Genomic DNA, 24,544 nt, shown 5'->3' on the forward strand with positions numbered 1-24,544 from the left:
TTGACAGTGACAAAGGGTTGCCCGACAGACTTGCCTTCCATAAGTGTCCTGGTGTGCATCTTCATTTGTGTTTTCCCATTGAATTCTACATTGTTATCTGCCACAGCAGAACTCTTTTCTGACCTATGGGGAAATGGCACTCAAGCCAAGACTGCAGTGCAGTCTAAGTTAAGCCCAATATTAATATCTGATCCCGTGGCTGCAACTGTCAAATCAAGTGATAGTGGCTCGTCTTATCTAATGTGGATTTTCCAGCCTCTTTCAGTCAGTCTGAGATACTGTAGGCATGTGGCAATTTTTGTGTAACCCAAAGCCTAAAAGTAAAGGGGATAATTTGAACATGGTGGAGAATGAAGTGGGGAATGGGGTGAGTGTGGTGGCTTGGGGAGGAAAGCAGCAGGTCTATGGTCACATCACTTGTAGCCTACACTTCACATTTCAGAAGGACTGTTGAGACCAAGTTGAGAATGGGCATAAGGCAGTAACAACATCGCCTTCAATGGCCTTGATAATGTTAATGTAGCTCTGACACAATTAACACCATGATTCTCAGTATTAACTTCCACTTTCAGGCTGAGTAGATGGAACTGCAGTGAGTTACTGCTCATTTTCAAGTACTTCTTTTCATTTGTGCAACTTTCTCTTGCAAGAGAGATGGCAAAATATCAGTGATTGTGTGGCATTGGGTTTGGGTAAAGATACTGCCATAGCTGAATAGTTGAAAATATGACTAGTGAGAAGTAAGTAATGTGATTTCTTAGGTCATTCACCACTATAAGTATTACATAGTGTACATGCTCTCTTATATTTTAGCTCAAGTAATATATCACACAAATACTGGGTTAATTTTTTAAGTTGTTCATGGGATTTAGACGTCACTGGCCAGGCTAGTATCTATTGTCCATTCCTAGTTTGCCCAGAGGGCAAATAAGAGCCAAAGCCATTGTGGTGGGTCTATACTCACATATAGGTCAGACCAGATAATGATGGCAGATTTCCTTCCTAAAGGACATGATTGAATGAGATGAGTTTTTAAAATAATCAACAGTGTTGCCATTAGGCTAGTTTTCCTTATTCTGGATTTTTCTTCAATTCAAATTTCACCATCAGTCATGGTGGGATTTGAATCTATAACCCTAAGATTGTTCTGTCTAGAACAGGGGAGCATTACACTAAGGTTCTAACGCATTTGTTCAGTGACATTACTGTCATGCCACTGCATCGTCTTGTTGAGAGAGATATGCTGAATTTTATGAATACTAACTTTTTACATTGAGAGCCGGTGAGAGACTCAACCTTTCTCTTTTGGAGAATGTTCAGCCTACAACAGTCAGTCAGTGACAAAGTCACTGGGGGACCTACCATGAAATCAAAACTGGGGTGGCACGGTGGCAAAGTTGTTAGCAGTGCTGCCTAGCCGTGACAAGGGCCCTGGTTCAATCCCACCCTTGGGTGATTGCCTGTGTGGAGTTTGCACATTCTATCCGTGGCTGTGTGGGCTTCCTCCGGGTGGCCTGGTTTCTTCCCACAGTCCAAAGATGTGTAGGCTAAGTGGATTGGTTGTACTAAATTGCCCGTATTGTCCAGGGATTTTTGGGTTAGGTGTGTTAGACATGGGAAATGCAGCGATAGGAGAATGGGTCTGGCTGGGATGTCTTTGGAGGGGTGGTGTGGACTTGATGGGCCGAATGGCCTGTTTCTACACGTTAGGGATTCTATGTATGTAAAACTTCACAGGAAGAAGTTCTACAAAGAAAGAGTTATTGGGTCTGCATCTCTTGTGTACTGCAATGCTATGAACATAGATGGTCTCTCTTGAATAACGTTCATTCTCGGCTGGATTTTCTGCAAATCCTCAATGCAGATCTTACATTTTCACTGAGACATCAGCCTTGATGAATTGCTGTCTCCCTGCATGTAAATTATTGGAAAGTGGAAAAATGTGAACGAATTGTACTACTTTCTCGAGCAGCAAGGTGATCAGACAGAACAGAATGGAATTTAAGATTTCGCGCATAGCCTACTTGATAAAGACAATACACTCTAACCACTTAGAGTGAATTGACTCACAAACAGTTCACAAAACACTAATTGTCAAGCTGGAATCTGATTAATCAGCTCAAACCTACATAACATTACATGATTTCTTTCAGAAACCAGATGCATGTATAGGATAGAAACTGAAAGAACTATGGATGCTATAAATCAGAAACAAAAAGAGGTGTTTCTGGAAAAGCACAGCTGGTCTGGCAGCATCTGATGCTGCCTGATCTGCTGATCTTTTCAAAAAACGTTTACTTTTGTTCATTTCTATGAAATTCTTATTTATGCATGTGACTCTGAGCTCATCATTGACAAATTTTCTTTTATCAGCCAGACAGTTTTGCTGGCCCTCAAGTCTGGTCCTTATCCTTTTCTCAATGATTTTGTGCATAATCCTGTGCCCTTAAGACAGAAATAGCAAAGCCAGTCATCAGGTCAAAAAAGTGTAGAATTTAAGTAATTCTGTTTTTGCTTCATGGCAATTAGCTGGTTGAAGTTGTGCCCCAATGGAAAGTTACAATTGGTTGTAGAGTCATTTCCAATATTTTTCACAGATTTCGCAACTTTCACTAATGCCTTCCATTAGCTTCATATATTTCACATATGTCACACTTTTTTGCTGATGTTTAACCTTCAACAGGCCGATTAGATTGCCACTGTAGCTACAAAAGCATGCATTTTTTACCCTCTTACTAATTCTCACTTCCTGATGCCAATAATACTTTTCTAACACTCTGAAAAGTACCAGGTTTTTTTAACAGAACATAAGAATGTCTGTTCTGAGTAAAATAGAGATCAATTGATTTTTCCAAACATATCTTGTTTTATGATGCTACATGCAAAGTTTATTTCTTTTTCAGAGAAGGTTTATTCAAAAGCATATATATCTCATTAGGGATTGCAACAGTACATTTAACATTACTTGCTCCAACTATTTTCATGGAATTACAACTCCATTTCATGACTTGATTTAGTGTCATCAAAACTGGGTCATTGACTGATGCAGTGTCAGTACCTGGAGTGGGGACTCCTGGCTGTGCTAGGCCCAGGGTGGGTGCCTTGCAGACATCCTGGAGATAGGTTTAGGAAACCAGCTGATGAAGACAACTTCTATTTAAGTATTTTCTTTTATTCTTCTTGTACCTCAAAATGGTGCCGGATTACAGCAACAGAATACTTTTCAGAGCACTGTATCTGTCTAGATGTGTGTAGCATAAAATAAATAAACCTGTAAACATAACGTAAATAGTATTTATGTATTCTTTATCTTTGCATCATTCTCCAATATATATCAAGTAAAGTTTACATTTAACTAATCTGCCCCTTGTATTAGATAGCACAAATACAATCTAACATTGCAATTAAAGGAGTTTTCACAAACACATTGTTCCCAGAAACCACACATCATTTTGACAGGTATAATTTGTTTAAATTCATTAATCTCTTCATTCTTTTTCTCAGAATTCTCTTCAATATGTGTCATTTCCAGGAAAGGTCCTCTTCATTTCAACCATTCAACACATACTTCAAGTCAGGCCAAAAACACAATAATTTCGTTACGACTTTTTCTTCCATTGTAATTGCTCAAGCTGCTTAAGTTTTTTTCATTCTCAATCTGCTTGTCATTAATCCTAGTTTTATACTGACAAGCGCATATCTGAATTAATTTGGCACCTGGTGATAATTTAGACTTCTTTAAGTCATCGTAAAAGATCTTATTTTTTCCCTGAAGGAAACCACTAGGATTTTTTAAGATGTGGCGTGGACAAGAAATTGTTGTAGGATAATGTCCATTTTATTTCCACCCCTTCACTGACTGCAACAAAATGTAATTTTGAGAAGATCACTCAAGAGTATACTCAATGCAGGCATTTTTGAAAGTTTCAGTCGAAAGAAAGGACAAATATTCATTTTCATAGCATCTGGAATGTATTTGCAACACCCACTCCTCATTCATTTAAATAACGTTGGCGCAAAGAGAAGATGATTTCTCAGCTTTAGAGAGTCACTGTTATCCTGATTCTTCAAGATGGAAATGTTGCAGATCTGGAAATTCTCTGAATTCACTAAAGGCAATGGAGTTTGGGTGTTTGATGGTTAATGGTCACAATGGATCATAAATCAGTTGGTATGGTACTTTAGGAGAGAAATTGAAATTGACTACTTATCATGTTGGTTTAAATTTAGTAAATGACCCTGCGAGGGATGTGATGTTGCCATTTCCTGTAATGGGAAGAACTCCCATTAACAACATTCTCAAAAAAGTATGGGAATATTTTTAATCCTCTTTATCGTCTACTTTATCTGTTTTTAATCCTATTTTTAATCGAAAGTCAACTTTCAACAAAGATGTGTCCAGAGAATCAAAAACTCAGATTTTTGATAGTAAAATCTCCAACCAGTGACAAAGAGTGAAAGTCAAATACAAATGAACTAACTATCTGCTTTGGAGTTGTCTGCAGATTAAGAGTCAAAACTGAATATCACAGCGGAATGAACAAAGAAAGACAAATAGTGCAATATATGAAATAATCTGAATCTGGATAATGTTATTATTTTGGAGTTACAAAAGAAACGGAAACTGCAGAATAATGAGGCCGTTGTACTTAAATTCCATGGTTTTGTCTCAGCAACAGGGAAGGAATGTTGATATATTTCCAAATCAGGACGGTGAGTGGTTTGAAGATAAATTTGAAGGTGGTGATGTTCCCAGGTATTTGCTGCCCTTAATTTTCTCAATGAAAGTGGCTGTGGGTTTGGCTAAGGGCCTAAGTGCTAAGCACCTTTGGGCGAATTTCTGCAGTTCATCCTGTAGTTTGTATACACCATTGTTACTGAGTAGTGGTGGGTTGCTTAATCCTAGACACTATCAAGTTTCTTGAGTGTTGTTGGAGCTGCATTCAACAAGGCAAGTGGGGAATAATCCGTCACACTCCCGAGATGTGTGTTGTTGATGGTGGACAGATTTTAGGGTATTAGGAGGTGGGCTACTTGCTGTAGTATTCCTAGCCTCTGACCTGCTCTTGTGACAAGTCCAGGTGAGATTTTTTCCAATGGTAACCCCAGAAAGTTGATAGTTGACCCAAAGACTTCACGTCTTTATGTTTTTGGTTCTTCTGTCTATTTAAGTGCATCCTTCCCATTCAATTCATGCAGCATTTTCCTCTTAACTGATGACTTCCTCAGATACTGGCTGTTGGATATGTACCGTATCTTTTAGAGAATTCACTCTTAATGACTCCATGTGCAGTTTACGCAATGTTGTGTCTTTGTGTGGCAGTTTGTCTGCAAACTACACTCACGGGGAACAGAAACAGAAATTGCTGGAAAATCTAGGCAATGTTTAGTGGCATCTATGGAGAGAAATCAGTGTTAATGTTTTGGATCCAGTAACAATTCTTCAGAACTGATGGTAGCTCGGAAAAGGGGGGTGCAGGGAGGGGAGAGTAAATGATAGATGGAGACAGAGCCCAAAGAGTGAGTAAAACAATTGGACCGACAACGATAAAACAGTGTGGAGCTGGAGGAACACAGAAGGCCAAGCAGCATCAGTGGAGCAGGAAAGTTGACGTTTTGGGTCAGGACCCTTCTTCAGAAATGGGGAGGGGGAAGGGAGCTCAGAAATAAATAGAGGGAGGAGGAGTGGGGCTGGGGAAAGTAGGTGGGTGAGGCGGATAGGTGGGAGAGAGGATGGACAGGTTCTGTCAGGTCAATGAGGTGGGGATAAGAGGGAGGGTTGGTCATGGGATGAGGCTGGTGGTAGGGAGATTCTGAAACGAGTAAAGTCGTCACTTAGGCCATTGGGCTGTAGGCTCCTGAGGTAGAAAACGAGGTGCTGCTCCTACAGTTTGTGGGTGGTGTTATTATGACACTGGAGGTGGCCCAGAATGGACAGGGTGAGTTAAAATTGTTGGCAACTGGAAGGTGTAGTTGTTTGTCGCGAATCAGGCAAAGATGCTCTAGAAACCAGTCTCCGAGCCTCCACTTGGTTTCCCCGATATAGAGGGCACCACATCAGCGGATGCGCAGGTGAACATCTGTCTGATGTGAAAGGTTTCTTTGTTTCCTTGAATGGGGGTGAGGGAAGAGGTGTAGAGGCAGGTGTAGCACTTCCTGTAGTTGCAGAGAAAGGTGGTGGGGCTACTGGGGAGTGTGGAGTGAATGAGGGAGTAGTAAAGAGTGTGGTCCCTATGAAGGTCCGATAGCGATGGGGAGGGAAATATCTCTCTGGTCGTGGGGTCGGAAAATAGGTGGGGGAAGTGGCGGAGAATGATACACTGGATACGGAGGTTGGTGGAGTGATATGAGAGGACAAGGGAGATTCTGTCTTTGTTTTTGTTCGGGGGAGCAGATGTGAGGGCAGATGTGCAGGAGATGCAAGAGATGTGGTTGAGAGCATTTATGACCACTGAAGGGGGGATGTTGCAGTCATCGAAGTAGGACGACATCTAGGATGTTTGGGTGTGGACTGCCCCATCTTGGGAGTAGATGCAGGGGAGGCAGAGGAATTTGGAGTAGGGGATCTCATTCTTGCAGGAAGGTGGGTGAGAGGAGAAAAAATGCGACGAAAGATAGTGCCTTCCGGTTGCGAGCCATTTCAACAGCCTCTCCCACTCCCTGGGAGACATGTCCATCCTGGGCCTCCTCCAGTGTCAAAATGATGCCACCCACAAACTGGAGGAGCAGCACCTCATATTCCGCTTCAGGACTCTGTAGCCCAATGGTCTCAATGGATTTTACCAGTTTCAGAATGTCCCCACCCCCGGCCTCATCCCATGGCCAACTCTCCATCTTATCCTCACCTCCTTGACCTAACATAACCTGTCCAATCTTCTCTACCACCTATCCATCCCTCCCACCTCACTGTCAATCCCCATCACTCCCTACCCGCACGCACCTGTCACCATCCCATTTATATTCCCCAGCCCCACCCCTCATCTCTCTATTTATTTCTGAGCTCTGCTCCACCTCCTCATTTCTGAAGAAGAGTCCTGACCCAAAATTTCAACTTTCCCGTTCCTCTGAAGCTGCCTGGCCTGCTGTGTTCCTTCAGCTCCACACTGTGTTTTCTTTGACTCCAGCATCTGCAGTTCTTACTATCTCTGGGCAGACAAAGGAGTGGTTCAAGATCAGTCTAGGGAATGAAAAGCTGCTAATGGGAACAATTCATAGAATCCCTACATTATGGAAGCCGCCCATTTGGCACGTCAGGTCCACATCAGCCCTCCAAGAATCATCCCTCCCCAGACCCGCCTCAACCCCTACTTTATCCCTGTAATCCTGCATTTCCCATGGCTAATCCACCTAACCTGCACATACCTGGACACTACAGGCAATTCAGTATGGCTATTCCACTTAACCTGCACATCTTTGGATTGTGGGAGGTAACCAGAGCATCTGGAGGCAACCCATGCAGACACATGGAGAACACATAAACCTCCCACATATAGTTGCTTGAGGCTGGCATTGAGCCCAGGTCCCAGGCGCAGTGAGACACCATGCTGCTCATGGAATTAATGGCTGACAGTGGTTAGTGTGTGGTAGCAGCCTGTGTAATGACAAAGCTTGGTGTGTGTGGGAGAGGGGAGAATGTATGGCTCAAGCCTTAAAATTGTTTAATTTGATATTAAACCAAGAAGGCTGCAGGGTTCCCAAGCAGAAATGAGGTATTGTTCTTGCAACTTGCACTAAGCTTTCCTGGAGCACTGTAGGAAGCCTGAGACAGAGATGCTGGCCAGGGAACAAGGGAGTGTGTTGTAGTGGCAGGCAAATGTAAACTCAGGGTCTTTTTTGCCAATAGAATGTCAGTGCTCTGTGAACTAGTCACCCAGTCTGTGCCTCGTTTCCCCAATGTAGAGGGGGCCACATTGTGAGTAGTGGATTCAATGGACAATATTGAATGAAGTGCAGTAAAGTGCCGCTTCAACTGGAAGGTATGCTTGGTAAATTGGATAGTCAATAGGGAGAAAATGAACGGACAGCTGTTACACCTTCTGCGATAGTAGGGGAAGGTGCCGTGGGGGTGTGAAGAGGTGTTGGGAATGAAGAAAGTGTGGACCAGGGTTTCTCGGAGGGAACAGTCCCTGCGGATGGCTGACAAGGGGGGGGGGGGGGGGGGGGAGAATGGAATAATTGTTTGATGATGGCCTTTCACTGGAGGTGGCGGAAATGGCGACTAATGATCCTCTGGATGTGGATGCTGGTGGGATGGTAGGTGAGGACAAGGGGAACCCTATTGCAGCTATAGGAGAGAAGAGGAGAGGTAATGGCCAAAGTGTGGATCTGCCTTTTCTATGTTACATGATCCACCAGTGCCTCTTCAAAACATTGAGAAAATCACTGTTAGAGATATCAAACGTGCAATTTTACTGCCCTATGGGGACATTCACCCCAGAGCTCGATACTTCACTGAAAGGTGTAGGAACGTGCATAATACAAAAAAATGAACCAATTGCATTTACTTCAAAAGTTCTATTTGCAGTATAGGCCAATGATTCAAACACTGAATGGGAAACATTAGCTCTAGTTTTTGGAGTCGAGCATTTTTTGTAACTATCTACTTGGCTATAGACTTGTAGTAGAGACTGATCACAAACCCTTGGAGATTATTTGGCAAAAACAAATTGGCTGGTGCATTGGAAAAATACGGAATTTCCTGATAAAGATCCACTTTATTATTGTGAGATTAAGTATAAAATAGGTCACCTGATAGTCACATTGGATGCAGATAGCAGTGTCTGCGTGGGTTTCCTCCTGGTGCTCCGGTTTCCTCCAACAGTCCAAAAATATGCAAGTTAGTGTGGATTGGCCATGTTAAATTACTCATAGTATTCAAGGATGTGCAGGCATTCTATGATGCTAGACTTAAGAGAACATTGTTAGAAATTCTGATAAATTTAGAATCGAGGTTTAGAAGAGCAAAACAATTATAAGATATGTAAAAATAAGACCTGCTGTAGACAACTTTCAAAACGTTGCCAAGCTCAAGTGCAATCTTAATTAATCCTTTGGCTCTTCAACATATGATAGAAGACTAACATAACATAGCAGACTAGTCCCAACACACTGTAGGAAGTCATCCCCCATAGCTTTAGTGCTCATTCAGATTACTTAGTTTATATACAGATTGAAGTCACCCATGATATCCACTCCTCATGATTCCCTTAAACTCCTGATTAATACCATACCTCATGCCCCAAGCTCCAACTACAGAACAATTAATCAATAACTTTAGTTCTGTTCACAGAAGGCAACACAAATCATTTCCCAGATATATTAGGCAAATAAGGGTCTGTTGGGAAGGAAGAATTGAAGGAATTAGAATTAATAAACTAAAGTGCAAAAGTAATGGGACAGAAAGATGGTGAATTTGTTGGGCCAGATAATCTAAATGCCAAACTACAAAAGGAGTTGGCCGTGGAAATAGTAGATGCATTGGTTCTCAGCTTTTAATATGCTGTGGATTCTGGAAAAGCCACTGAAAATTTCAGGGTGGCAACTATAGCTACACTATTGTAAAAAAAGAAGAGGGAGGGACAAAATGGGAAATTACAGGTTAGCGTAGTGATAATAGTTGGGATAATTCTGAAATATATTATACAAGATGTGATAACAGTGCACTAGAAATTATCACCTAAATTACACAAAGTCAACGTGGATTAATGAAAGGGAGATTGTTTTTAAGACCATAAGACCATAAGACATAGGAGTGGAAGTAAGGCCATTCGTCCCATCGAGTCCACTCTGCCATTTAATCATGGCTGATGGGTATTTCAACTCCACTTACCCACACTCTCCCCATAGACCTTAATTCCTTGCGATATCAAGAAATTATCAACTTCTGCCTTGAAGACATCTAATGTGCTGGCCTCCGCTGTGTTCCGTGGCAATGAATTCCACAGTTCCACCACTCTCAAGCTGAAGAAATGTCTCCTCATTTCCGTTTTAAATTTACCCCCTCTAATTCTAAGGCTGTGCCCACGGGTCCTAGTCTCCCTGCCTAACAGAAACAACCTCCCAGCATCTACCCTTTCTAAGCCATACATTATATTGTAAGTTTCTATTAGATCTCCCCTCAACCTTCTAAACTCTAATGAATACAACCCCAGGATCCTTAGCCATTCATTGTATGTTAAACCTACCATTCCAGGGATCCTCCGTGTGAATCTCCGCTGGACACGCTCCAGTGCCAGTATGTCCTTCCTGAGGTGTGGGGCCTACCTAGAGCTTTATAAAGTCTCAGAAGCACATCGCTGCTTTTATATTCCAACCCTCTTGAGATAAGTGACAGCATTACATTCACTTTCTTCATCACGGACTCAACCTGCAAGTTAACCTTTAGACAATCCTGGACCAACACTCCCAGATCCCTTTGTACTTCGGCTTTATGAATTTTCTCACTGTTTAGAAAATAGTCCATGCCTGTATTCTTTTTTCCAAAGTGCAAAATTTTAAAAAAATTACTGAAATTTTTGAAGCATGTAACTAAATGAAAGCTGGAGGAGAATCCAGAGGATGTGGCATATTGACATTTCCAGAAAGTTTCTAATAAAGGCATAAAAGGCAAGTGTGCAAAATTAAAGAACATGAGACTGGTGGTAATAAACTGGCATTGATCAAGATTTAGTTAGAAGGTAGGAAACAGGTAAAGCAATAGTTGTGTCCTTGCCTGTTAGGAAGATAGTGATGAGTGGCATTAAGGGGATCAGTGCCTGGGTCACTGTTATTCACAACATACATCAACAAATTTGATGGAGCATTCAAATATAATATTTCCAAGTTTCCTGATGATGCAAAACTGAGTGGGAGTGTGATTGATGAGGAGGGTGAAAAGAAGCATCAGGGCAATATGGACAAATTGAATGAGTGATCAAATTTGTGGCAGATGCATTTTAATGCAGATAATTGTACAGTTGTCCATTTTGGTAGGAAAATTAAAAGACAGTGTATTATTTAAACAGTGATAGATTGGAAAATGCTTAATGCTGATGTACAAAGGGGCCTGGTTGTTCTTGTATAGTGATCATTGAAAGCAAACTTACAGTTGCAGGGCAGCAAGCAATTAAGATGGCAAATGATATGTTGGCCTTCAATGCAAGAGGTCTGACTGCAGCTTTCAGTGTCAAGGTGAGATTATACCTGGTGTGTTTTGTGCGGTTTTGCTGTCCTTAGCGAAGTAAAAAAATACTTGTCATGGAAGAGTATAGCGAAGGTCATCTAAACTGATTGGGATGAATGAGGATGAATGGGTGTAGGCCTTCTGTTCTATTATCTATGCACTATAAGCTTGTAAAGAAACACGTTTAAAAATGGCACTTCATCTCTTAAGGCTGGCAGTATGTAAAAGACCAGACCTTTTTATTTTCCTGGATTATTGAATGAAAATGAGAAAAATGGACACTGCTTTAAAATGCAAAAAAATGTAAGAGAAAGTTATTTGCAGCTTTGGGAAAACAAGTGAGGCTCCCTGGTGGATATTAAACAATGTCACCTTTGGGGGCATGGTATATAGACACAGTACTTCACCTGGGGTATGGTCAGAACGATTTTGCCCAACGACACTCTTTTGATTGGCTTTTTAATTTGCACCAATTGTTATAGGTTCAGGAGCACTCGGTGATAGCAAAAAGATTCTGCTTGGTCACATTGCATTTTAGCACAGGATTTGTGAAAGGATTGAATGAGGAGAAGCAAGAAAATTTCAAGAAGCTAGTTGCAACAATCTTTTTTCTTTGTCCTTTCTCTGTAAAGTCACTCTTTCTAAACTTAGAACTTAGAACATAGAACAGTACAGCACAGAACAGGCCCTTCAGCCCACAATGTTGTGCCAACCATTGATCCTAACGTATGCACCCTCAAATTTCTGTGACTATATGCATGTCCAGCAGTCTCTTAAATGACCCCAATGACCTTGCTTCCACAACTGCTGCTGGCAACGCACTCCATGCTCTCACAACTCTCTGTGTAAAGAACCCGCCTCTGACATCCCCTCTATATTTTCCTCCAACCAGCTTAAAACTATGACCTCTCGTGCTAGCCATTTCTGCCCTGGGAAATAGTCTCTGGCTATCAACTCTATCTATCTTCTGCGAAGACAGCAAAAAAAAACATTCAGTTTTGCTAGTGATAATGGGAACTGCAGATGCTGGAGAATCCAAGATAACAAAGTGTGGAGCTGGATGAACACAGCAGGCCAAACAGCATCTCAGGAGCACAAAAGCTGACATTTCGGGCCTAGACCCTTCATCAGAGAGGGGGATGGGGAGAGGGAACTGGAATAAATAGGGAGAGAGGGGGAGGCAAGGATTCTAAAAAAGGAGAAGAAAGCCCACTTGTCCAACCAAGCAACCAGTGAAATAAAGATTGTTCATCACTGTGCAGATAACATTAATATTGTTGCAATTCAAACAATTGTGGAACTAACTCATCTTGTTTTGTGACATTAGACTGATGATAAAGAATGGTGAACGCTTTGACATTTTTTGTTTATTGCCCACAATATTTCTAATGTATTATAATATAATTCTTATTAATTGGAGGCTCAAAGGTTATGGACAGAGGGCTGGAGAATGGGATTGAGAAACATACCAGCCATGATCAAATGGCAGAGCAGACTTAATGGACCAAATGGCCTATTTCTATTCCCATATTTTACAGTCATGTGTGAATGAGTGTGTGTGTGTGTGAGCGAGTGTGTATGAGAGAGAGTGTGTGTGTGAGTGTGCGCGCGCGCGACTGTATGAGAGAGAGTGTGTGTGTGAGTGTGCGCGCGTGTGTGCGTGTGCGACTGTGTGTGTGTGTGTGCGCGCGCGCGCGTGCGCGTGTGGGGGAGGTGGGGGAAGGGGTATTATTATTAATGTGGTATGTTTAAATTATATAAATTAGAAATCCTGCTCTTTTGCTGTTCTTGTTAAAGTTAAGAGTAATAGAGTTCTTTTCAATTCATCTGAATAAAACTGGAGTGGTTTGCTTTTTTATTGGGAAACATTCAGTCAGCAGCAATTTGAGATTTTTCAAATCTTACCATTGTTTTAAATCTGGGAATGGTAAGGTGTAATTTCTAACGTATGATCTTGTAGGTCATAAATCAAAACATCCTGGTTCTTGCATTTTATTCCCATTGTAATAAAAAACACCATTCTATTTACCTTCTTAAACACTTGCCATGTACCTGTACACTAACCTTTTGTGATTCATGTCAGAGGACACTCAGACACCTTTGTACCAATTTCTGCAGTTTCTCTCTATTTAAACAATACACTGCCTTCCTAGTTTTCTTTATCAAAATAGACAAGTTCACAATTTTGCAAGATAATAAAATGTGAGGCTGGATGAACACAGCAGGCCAAGCAGCATCTCAGGAGCACAAAAGCTGACGTTTCGGGCCTAGACCCTTCATCAGAGAGATCTCTCTGATGAAGGGTCTAGGCCGGAAACGTCAGCTTTTGTGCTCCTGAGATGCTGCTTGGCCTGCTGTGTTCATCCAGCCTCACATTTTATTATCTTGGAATTCTCCAACATCTGCAGTTCCCATTATCTCTCATAATTTTGCATGCTGTATTTCAAGTGCCAAAATTTTGCCTACTTAGCTTTCCTTTTGCAGACTTTTTATCTGCCCTTCACAGTTTAGTATCCTACCTATTTTGCGAATCTAGCAATTATACATTCATGCCTTTGTCCAAATCATTGAGATTAATTTAAATAGTTGAGGCCCCAGCACTGATTCCTGCACTCTACTTGTCATACATTGCCAACCCAAAACTGATCCATTTATGCCTACTCTGTGTCTTGTTAGTTTACCAATATTTTACTTTTCCTAATTTGTCACCCTTTACATCATGACATCTGATTTTGTTTGTTAAGCTTTGATGGAGCACCTTGTGATATGAATCGTAGAATCCTGTAAGTGTAGAAAGAGGGTATTTGTCTCATTGATTCCACACTAAAGAACATCCCATCCAGATCCAGACCCCATTCCATCTTCAAAACCCTACATTAATCATGGCCATTTCAGCTAACCTGCATGTCTTTGGATTGTTAGAGGAAACCAGAACCCCCAGGAGCTGCCCATGCAGACACAAGGAGAATTTGCAAACTGTACACAAACAGTCACCTGAGGCTGGTACCACACCCAGGTCTCAGGCACTGTGAGGCAGCAGTGCTAACCACTGAGCCACTGTGCTGTCCTGGAATGTCTCCTGTAAATTCAAAAACAAATAATCCACAGCTTTCTCCTTATCCATGTTGCTTGTTACTTCTTCAAAAATTCCAGCAAGTTAACATGATTTCCTGTTCATAAAGCATATTGACTCTACCTGATGCATTTACATTTTTCAAATGTTTCACCGAATCCTCCTTAATAATAGATTATTTTCTGTGTAACAGATTTTGAGCTAATTTACCTGGAGTGTCCTACTTCGCGATTCCCTCTTTTCTTGAATAGTCTAATCACGTTTGCTGTTTTCCAATCATTTGGAACCATTCTGGAATCTTGGAAATTTCGGAAAGTTAAAGCATTTGCATCTACTAACTTAACTGATGCTTCTTTTAAGAGCCTAGCGTGAAGTCTATCAAGACTTTGGAACTTGTAAGCTATACATCCTAATAATTTTCTCAGTATCCTTTTCCTGGTGATTGTAACTGTTGTGCTCCTCCTTCCCCTTTACCTCTTCATTCACAATTGTTTCTAGAATGTTATTTGTATTCTCCACAGTGAATACAGGTACAAAATATGTTTAATTCATCTGCCAAGTCCTTATTTGCTATTATTAAATTTCCAGACTCACAGAATGGACATTCATCATTCACTTTACTTATCCTTTTTCTTTGAAGTACTGTAGGATCTCTTCCAGTGATTTATACTTCTGGCTAGCTTTTTCTCAGAATCAAATCTCTCCATTCTTTTTATATTTTTAGTTTGTCTTAGCTATTATCTATATTCTTTCTAATCTTCTCAATTAACACTAATCTTAGTGCAATTGCACATTTCATGTTTCAATTTCATATCATTTACTTCCTTACTTAGCCATGGATAGTGCATCTTTTCCTTCAAGGCTTTCTCACTGCACTGTGCCTTTTCTCACTAATGTGAAATGAACCCTGAAATCTCTGACACAGCTTATCTTCTGAGCTATCCCTTAACCTAATTTCTATGCACTTTAGCCATTTCTGTCTTCCTTCCTTCATGATGACTCCATTTATGTTTAAATCACTTGTCTTAGATCCACTTTTCTCTCCTTTAAACCGAATGTCAAATTCAATCATATGTAATTGCTGCTGCCTACAAGGCAGTCTTCACCATGAGGTCCTTAAGTAATTTCATAAGACTGAGCATTACCACATCCACTATGGCATGCTCTGTAGTTGGTTCTAGAGCATGCAACAAGAACAGTCTGTGAACTCATCAGCAAAGGTTACTGCAAGAAGTGAGGGAAGAGATTGTTGCCCCTTTGGCAACGATCTTTGCATCCTCACTGTCCACTGGAGCAGTACCAGATGATTGAGGGGTGGCAAATATCATTCCCTTGTTCAAGAAAGGGAATAGGGATAATCCTGGGAATTACATACTGGTCAGTCTTACTTCTGTGGTGGGCAAATTATTGGAGAGGATTCTGAGAGATAGTATTTATGATTATTTGGAAAAGCACAGTTTAATTAGAAATAGTCAGCATGGCTTTGTGAGGGGTAGGTAATACCTCCCAAGCCTTACTGAATTCTCTGAGGATGTGACAAAACACATTGACAAAGGCAGAGCGGTGGATTGCAAGAGCCATGTTAACTGGTGGAAGTTATGGTTTATGGAATCTGGGACGTTCAGATGAAGCTTGCAGATCACTGATCTGATGGATACAGTGCAAGATGCAAATTGTATGCTTTTGCTGTTTCTGCTGATTGAGTTGGTAATTTTCAATTAGTATGGATGGCATAATTGAAAACATAGACCACAAGTGGGCAACGATGTTGAATAATTTAAAATGCCTAAGTAAGTGTTAGCCAGCTAAACTCTTGGCAGGAAAGAATGAGGAAAACTTGTGAATGAGATTTCATTTGGCTGAGAATTTCAATTTCAATTTCAATATCAGTGGCCACTAAAATAACTTATAGTTGAGTATGGGATTGTAAACTAGGTTTACATAACAGGGCTTAAGTCAAATACTTTTTACAGTTAAGGAGGTTAGTGGAATATATCAGAACTACTCAGCATTGCCCATGGTCTGGAATATGTCAGTATGATGATATGTGCTTACAACTAAAGGACTGAATTCAAGAGGTCAGTGTAACCATCATAAACAATGTAAGCAGAAGAGATTATGAAGATCTACTTTGTTTTGCTGACATTTACAGGTATCTCTGTTTCTTTACAATATATTACCAACATGCATGGAATGCAGTAATTTTTGGTAAAAAGGGTATAACATGATTCAAATAAATCACAGAATATTATCACTCATGCATGTATCTCAACGATGATTTGATATTCAACTGTCACAAGTATCAGTATGTGTATATTCTACTCTTAAAACTAATGTTTGTAGGAAAAAGCAAAACAACACACCCAATGTCTAATAAAAGAAAAATTCTGAGGATTTGGAAAATTTAAATATTAGCAGGAATATTGGGGAAAACTCAACATGTCTGTGGAGCGAAAAGAGTTAATGTTTCAGGTCCAATATGACGCTTCAAAGACTCCTGATAAGAATATATTGGACTTTAAACATTAACTCTGTTTCTCAGTCCACAGATGCTGCTAGATCTGTTGAGTTTCTCCAGTATTTCTCTCAGGGATTCTCTGATTCTATGATTCTGCCAAATGTCAACTTACCCATTTTCTCAATGAAAAGGAATTTCACTCCATTAATGTGCAACTGCTGTGAGACAGTCAAACAGGTGAATGCTTTCTATCCTGACAGTGGCCATGATCCCTTCATTATAAGTTCCAGTTATATTTGACACACTGAGTCAAGTCAAAGGCATGTTACTGGGCTCAAGGATTATCTACTAATGATATGTTACATGGTTTGATTCTGGAACGACATACATTGAGTCACAACAGATTTAAAAGGGTGAGTACAGTAACATAGCAATAGTGTTGAAGCTGCTAGGGGCCAATAATCTAGGAGCATCTGGAGGAAACTAACACAGACACAGGGAGAACATGCAAACACCACACAGACAGTCACCCAAGGGTGGAATCAAACCTGGCGCTATGAGGCAGCAGGGAGCTATGAGGCAGCAGTGCTAACCACTAAGTCACTGCTGTTATGAAAAGGACTACATTAATGCAAATTTTAAATCCTGTTTTTGGTCAACATTCACAATTTTTATTATTTAGATTAGTGTTTTATTTTCCAGGAAAAGCTTCTTATTCTATGTCTCCAACTGACTAGCCTAAATTTTAAGAGTTGATCTTCACTCACTGTCACTGACTGTCCTGCTATTTCCAACATTTTCTGGTTCTTCGTGACGCTGGCATTCCACAGATACCTGGGTCTACACAATGGCATTAAACTGGAAGATTTTCTTTCCCGTTCCTGTGATCAAGGCTGACTCTGGCAAAAACTTATGATTTCCACAATAGTCTAAGTTGCAGAGAGTCAAAGAGCTAGAATATGTGTTAAACATACTGTTTTGGCATTTTGGAATTTGTAAGTGTAATCATGACAAAGGAGGAATGAGATAATAAAATCTAAAGCTGCAAATCACTTCATATGCCAACCTGGAAGGCGTGGACAGGACTTCAGAATTTTGTTTTAACATTCAGATTGTCTTTCCATAGCAATTTAATTAGCAGTGCACTGCACATATTAGAGTTTTGACAACAAGGAAAGGAAAGTCCCAGGTTCCATAAACCATAAAGACTGACTTACGTTGGAGTGGCAGGAGGCAAAATACAACTGACTACTGGAATTTGGGGTCAGAAATAAAAATAATGTAAGCCCGGGTTCCTAGTCCTGATAACTATCCAATTATGATTTGTGAATGTGTTAATAAATTCAGCTGTCAATGCAATACTTCTCACAACTGAGTAACCTTTCAAAGCTCACCTTTGAAATGAGTCTTTGATTGGCATTGCTGATAAAGCTGTGATTCTGCAAAAATCAACACTTTCAGGAAGTGGAGAAATCTTAGGAGTGGGAATAACAGTTCAAAGAAAAAGCTCAATTAATATTATAGTGACTGGAGCACCGCTTGCCTGACAATACACCATTGCCTCTGTCAACTGTATTCTTCATTGTTGCTAAAAAGAGATGCACTTTGCTAAAGATTCTTCTCTTGCATTCATCAGGACTATTAACAAGAATTCTAATTCCACAGGAAAACCGGCATTTAAATTGTACTGGAGGAGAGTGCTAATTAGTTCACAAGTAGACTTTGATTGATAGAGGTTTTGCCATGGAGAATGCACCTCTTAATGCTGATTGATAGTTAATTTAGTTTAAATTTTCAACTGGACGGATAGGCTCTTAAATGATCAGGTGACTGCACTGAGCTATCAACCAGTGAATATCTATCACCTGTTTTGTTGAGTTGAAACAGGTGCAGTTCATGTACATGTTCCTTTCTCTGCAAAACAGATCCTGTGTCATAATATATGTAACTTCCAGTTCATGCAAATGTGCTACACTATGAGTCTGATTGACAATCATAAATTGGTTGTCAGTTTAACTTTTTGCGCATGCAGAATTATCCAACAGATGTGGTCCAATCGCAGAATTGGACACTGCATTGTGAGTTCTGTTTGAGTACAGTCAACACCTTGCTTGCCTTGAACAGCTGAAGAGAAATTGACTGTTTGGTACACCACTCCTTTGAGGCATATTTCCTATGTCTCTGGCATCACACAAGCACTGAAATTCATATACCACATTACTCACTTCTGTGATGGGTAGAATGTCCTTTTGCTTTGATGGCAGCAACCTATTAGTGATGAGAACTACTTGCGTTGCAGGGATTTTGGTTTGCGATCAATAATTAACTGATTTTTGGAATCACCCCCAGATCCCTGGTTCTAACATTAGACTTATTTACGGAATGTGAAATGAAGAAAGCAGTAGACAGGTGTTTCAGGGCAAAAGAATATCTGCATTTATTAAATGCAAAAACTGAATATGTTACAAGAAATGAAGGCAAATACGTAACAGTGAAAATGACACCATCAGTTATACACAGGATAATACTTAAATTCACTATTAAATTAAACACAGATTAAACACTACTTGAAGCTAAACAGTAGTTTTAATCACAGAAATTTTAATCAGGCTTCCTACTCTTGGGGGTAGCACAGTGTGGAGCTGGAGGAACACAACAGGCCAGACTGCATCAGAGGAGCAGGAACATTGACGTTGCAGGTCGGGATCCTTCTTCAGAAATGGGGAGGGGGAACGGAGCTCAGAAATAAATAGAGAGGGGCAGTGTGGCTAGGGAAGGTAAGTGGGATGGTGAGTGCGGGTAAGCAGTGGTGGGGATTGGTCAGTGAGGTGGGAGGGGCAGATAGGTAAGAAAGAAGATGGACAGGTTGTGTCAGGTCAAGGAAGCGGGGTTGAGACAGAGGGTAGGACATGGGATGAGGCCAAGGATGGGGAGATTTTAAAACTGGGGAAATCCATGTTTAGACCATTGGGCTGTAGGTTTCCAAGGCAGAATATGAGGTGTTGCTCCTCCAGTTTGCGGGTGGCATCACAGTGAGACTGGAGGATGCCCAGGATGGACATGTCGTTCAGGGAGCGGAGTGGGAGTTAAAATGGTTTGCGACCAGAAAGTATTGTCACTTGTCACAAACAGAGCGCAAATGTGGAGACTCAGAGACTGTTTGTTTTTTGTAGAGCATCTGTACTCTGTTCGAGACAAATGACAACAACTTCCTGTCGCGAACCATTTTACCTCCCATTCCCATTCCCTGGGCGACATATCCATCCTGGGCCTCCTCCAGAGCAGAGTGTGGTGGTAGCCAGTCTTCGGACCATATGGAGACCCCCTACACCAGTCTGCTGCAGAGAACCATTGGAGAGACACTGTGATCTTTGGCCTTTTAACTTTACTTCTTGTTTTCCTGAACTATGGTTATATCATGTAAAGCTGTAATATAACTTCCTTTTCATTTCTCTATTCTGTAACTAAGGATGGTACCTAGGAAACTTTCGACCTTAGATGGCACTGTAAGTAGCAACTTGTAAACTTTTCACTGTACTCGTTTGAATGCATGTAACAAAAAGGCTAACTGAATCAATTGAATTCATCCCATGTCCTTGGACATTGGCATCTGAATGTGCCAATCTTGAAGAAACCATGGCATGTATTAGAAAGAAGATGATAGAATTCATTTTGGGAGAGTGGAGAAGGTCATTGATCTTTCAAGGAAGTATCAGCACCCTGATATCAGGCAGGGACAAGCTTTCCTCACAGTTGGTGGTACAATAGGATGCTACATATTGATGAGACTAGATGTACAGTTCACAACCTCATTAATAAATCCATTTTAAGTCAACTCATGACTCCCTCAACTCCTGGGGCTTGGATAAAGATATGGATGCTCTTCTTGAAACCTTGATGGATTTCTCATGATTCTGGCACATTTCTCTCCATAACCCACAACACTGAGATCCCTATCAGATTCCACCTTCGGTGTTCAAAATCAGGCTGTGATTGGGTAGTGTGGATAGGGAGAAGCAGTTCTCTTTGGCTGCAGGATTCAGAACCAGAGCACATTGATTCAAGATGATTCAATGCTACTAGGATTGTAATCTCGAAAACACTGCCTAAGATTGTGGTGCAGGCAGATTTGATTGATGTCTTAAAAACAGAATATCAGGAGAGAAACAATTTGCAGGGCTATGTTGAAAAGTAAATGAAGTTGGACCAGGTGAGTTGCTGTTGAACAGAACTGACATTGATATGAGAGGGTCAACTAACTTTCTTCTTAGCTGTAAACATTCTCTGGTTCTGTCTTTGCAAGTCAAACATAACTTTTCAATGGTAACACAATCGCCTTTTGCTTTAAGGTGTAATCTTAAACTAATGTGCGGCTTTCACAGTTGTAATACTTGTATAAATCTTTGCACCACTTGCCAACTACCTCAACTGCTCTCTATCTTGAAAATAAAGGGTAAAGGCATTGGTCCTAACACTGTAGATACCAGTAGTAAACCAGTCTCCAAACAGAACCAAGTCAGTTAACAGGCCATCCCTTCCAGCTACTTCCAATTCCAGCTCAATATATTATAACTGATTACAAAGGCTTCAATCTAGTAGTGTAGGCACTTGGGTAGAAGCTTGTTAAAAGCATTTTAAAGTTTCAATTGACATTGGGCTGACGTTTTCCAATTGCAGTGAAAATGTATTGCAGGGTTTGTGGTATGCATACATTTAAAGTTCTTTGGCAAAGTAAGGTCTGATATTAAAAGTGAATAAGTTTTTATTTCCCTAAAACTGGAAATTAAAATAAGCCTCAAAGAAGTGGAAGATTTAAAATATACACTGAATTTCAGTATTCTCTTTAATTCATTTTTTTTGTTGTCACAACCTTTTCCTTCTAATTTGTAAAATCAGTTTTCAATTTTGATTGTATTAGCAATCGCCAATAGCCGGGGAGACTTCTCAGAAAGACAATATCTTTCCACCCCGCATATTACTTCTGTAACTTGTGGACTAATCCAAAGCATCAAAGATCAAGGCTGCAACAGCCAAAAGAGAAAAGATAAGAAAAGTAATTAAGCCCCCCCCAACTATTTGAAAACTTTACCATCTGATATGCAGAGGGAGGCCATTCAGCAGGCCTGTTATGTTGTTCCCAGGTTTTAAATAACACAATAAAGAAGTTTCCTGATGGGACAGTTTAGGGATACTGTGATTTCTCAGTCCATCTGATGTAATGGGCCTGCAGTCTGAAGGACGGCTCTCAAGGACAATTGTCAAAGAGTGTCATACATACATTTAAGAATAGCTGAGTGAAGATTATGTCCTCTGCTTTGTTGGCTATTTATCCATGTTTATCAGAAAGAAACAGCAAGATCACTGACTTCCATGATGTTGGTGCTATTTACAAGAAAGGAAATCCTGGTGTGACTGGATGACAATTACTGGGAAAGTTTTACAGGAGGGAATGTCTTCATCTGTTATAATTATTTTCAATTCAAGAACAATTAAACAAATGTATTAGAAGCTCTGGAAGTACCTAGGCCTTATAAAGTTTTGAGAATGATTCTTGATGAGAAGTTCTGAAAGCAAAGAGGTGAATGTTGAAGGTCAAAACTCACCTTTATAATTTTGACAAACTCCAGTCAGCCATTCGAGCTTCACAACAGTCCAATTCATTGAGGTAATAGGAAATCTGACAGTAAAACCAAAGATGTTGAAAATTACCTATGACAAAGCAATTAAGGATTGGGGTTGCAACTGAGTGGCAGAGGGTGCAAAATAAGGGTAGGGTTCAGAGGAGTCCTTGTGATCCCATAAAATTCATAAAAAGACAAGTTTCACCTGGTTTCAATGGATCAAATAGCCTTCTTCCTTCCTGGACTAATGCTACGAATCTTATCAGAGTGGGCTATAGTTCAGAGCTTTCCATCATGAGGGTTGGAGTTGTGAACTGAAATTTTGGAATTTTGAAGTCTGAGGCAGTAATGGCCACTGCAGAACCCTGACAACGTTAGAAGAGTTGTGCTCTAGCTCTAACATTTCTCACAGAGGTTTTGTGACAATTAAGCCTCAAAATTAAGACATAAATTGAACAAAGTAACAGAGTTAAATATCTGAAACCAATGGTTGGATGTAGTCAGTACATGAGCTGGGTTCCTGCCCCCATGCACAAAATGTCCCCGCAGTAGCTCTTGGATGCTAATTGTTAGTACATTCTGAAATGTGTTTGTACTTCCTTAACATCCTGCAAGTGGATTGGAGAGGTGCCAACAGGATCATGAGGGTTTGGCAAACATCAGATGCCAATGTCTGTGGATGTGGATGTGAGAAATTTTGATTTCTAACTTGTTAGGTGGATTTGGTGAGATGAGAATCTAACTATCAATGAGGCATTAGTGAAGTGTTTTGAAAATGACATTTAACAAGCTCTAATCCACCTTAATTGGCGACTTTCTGTTGCCTTGCAAGAAACTCGTTTTGCCATACAGCAGAAGCACATAGGTGTGCAATTTGATCCTGACATAATGACGGGAGTTGTCAGATGTTTGATGCGATCTTATCACAAATCTCGCTGTGACTCAGGCCTCAGAATCTGGACAGTGTTTCAAATAAATGACTTTTATCAAAATTCATTGATAGCCTCAAGGTCATTGACCCGAAACATTTCTTCTGTTACTTTCCACAGTGCTGTCTGACCTTTTTTTTTCTAGCTTTTTTTTCTTATTTCAGATTTCCAGCATCAAACGTATTTTGACTTTGTACATTAAATAGATCTATCTACATAGGTAGCTTCCCCATGACAGCATTTGATCTGAGGCCTTAAAATTTGCAGCACAGTTGAGTAGATAATGATCACAATTGTGTTCTAGACCATCCATGAAGAAAACTACAGGAAATCTGATGGTCCTTTTACATATATATGTGTCCAAATGCATGTTTGAGTACAGCAGCCTCAATACCAGGCATAGCGATGACTGTTGCTATTAAAGTGACAAATTCAGAGCAATTGATGCCTGAGGTTGCTACAGTTTTAAGATGATTAACATGTTCCATTTTACTTCAAGAATAAAATAAATTAAACCAATTTCCTCCTGCAGCTTCATGCAATAATTCATTGTGCAACCTACATTTCAATCAAACATCCAATCGCCTCACAAGCCTCATTCAGTTTGCCATCCTGGGGACTTTTCATTATAATTAGTATTACTTACATCTCCCTTTCATAAGACTATTGAAATAAGATATCTGTGTCATACTGGAACACTCTCCAGCAATCATTTAAATTTGATTTCATACATATTCATTTAAGCTATAAAATGATCTGTTATTAAATGTTGTAGCAAAAATTATGGCTAAAACATTCTAAATCTGGAAAATTGTCATACAATTTGTACTGCTAATTTGTACTGCTTTCACTGACAATAATTCCAATGAACAGTTAGAGATTGTGAAATGCAGTTCTGCAGAGCCACTAGTTTTGATGCTTTGAGAATCTGGAAAAGCAAATCAATTTCTGACATGGTCCTCACGAGTCACCATGGTTGGGAAGGTGGCATAGAATGCAGACTGGGTAGATTGTGATGTGAGTCAGCATCTCATGCTAATTTGGTGCCATACAGACTACCCAATGCATTTATTTAAGGTTTGAAAATGCAGCAAATGGAACCCATCCAACTAGCACCGTTCAAAGACTTTCAGGTGAGGTGCTATTGACTTACTTTTGCCACTTCACAGATGGCAGAAATACTGTTGTTGGACCAACAGTCATAAGTTGTTGAAGGAAGAATAGAGTCTTGTTGGATCAAGACAGGAAGTTGAGGATAGAGTTTGAAACAATGTTATTTCTAAATGCCCATTTGTTGCACTG

This window comes from Stegostoma tigrinum, chromosome 15 (genome assembly GCF_030684315.1).
Source record: "Stegostoma tigrinum isolate sSteTig4 chromosome 15, sSteTig4.hap1, whole genome shotgun sequence".
NCBI classification, from domain to species: domain Eukaryota; kingdom Metazoa; phylum Chordata; class Chondrichthyes; order Orectolobiformes; family Stegostomatidae; genus Stegostoma; species Stegostoma tigrinum.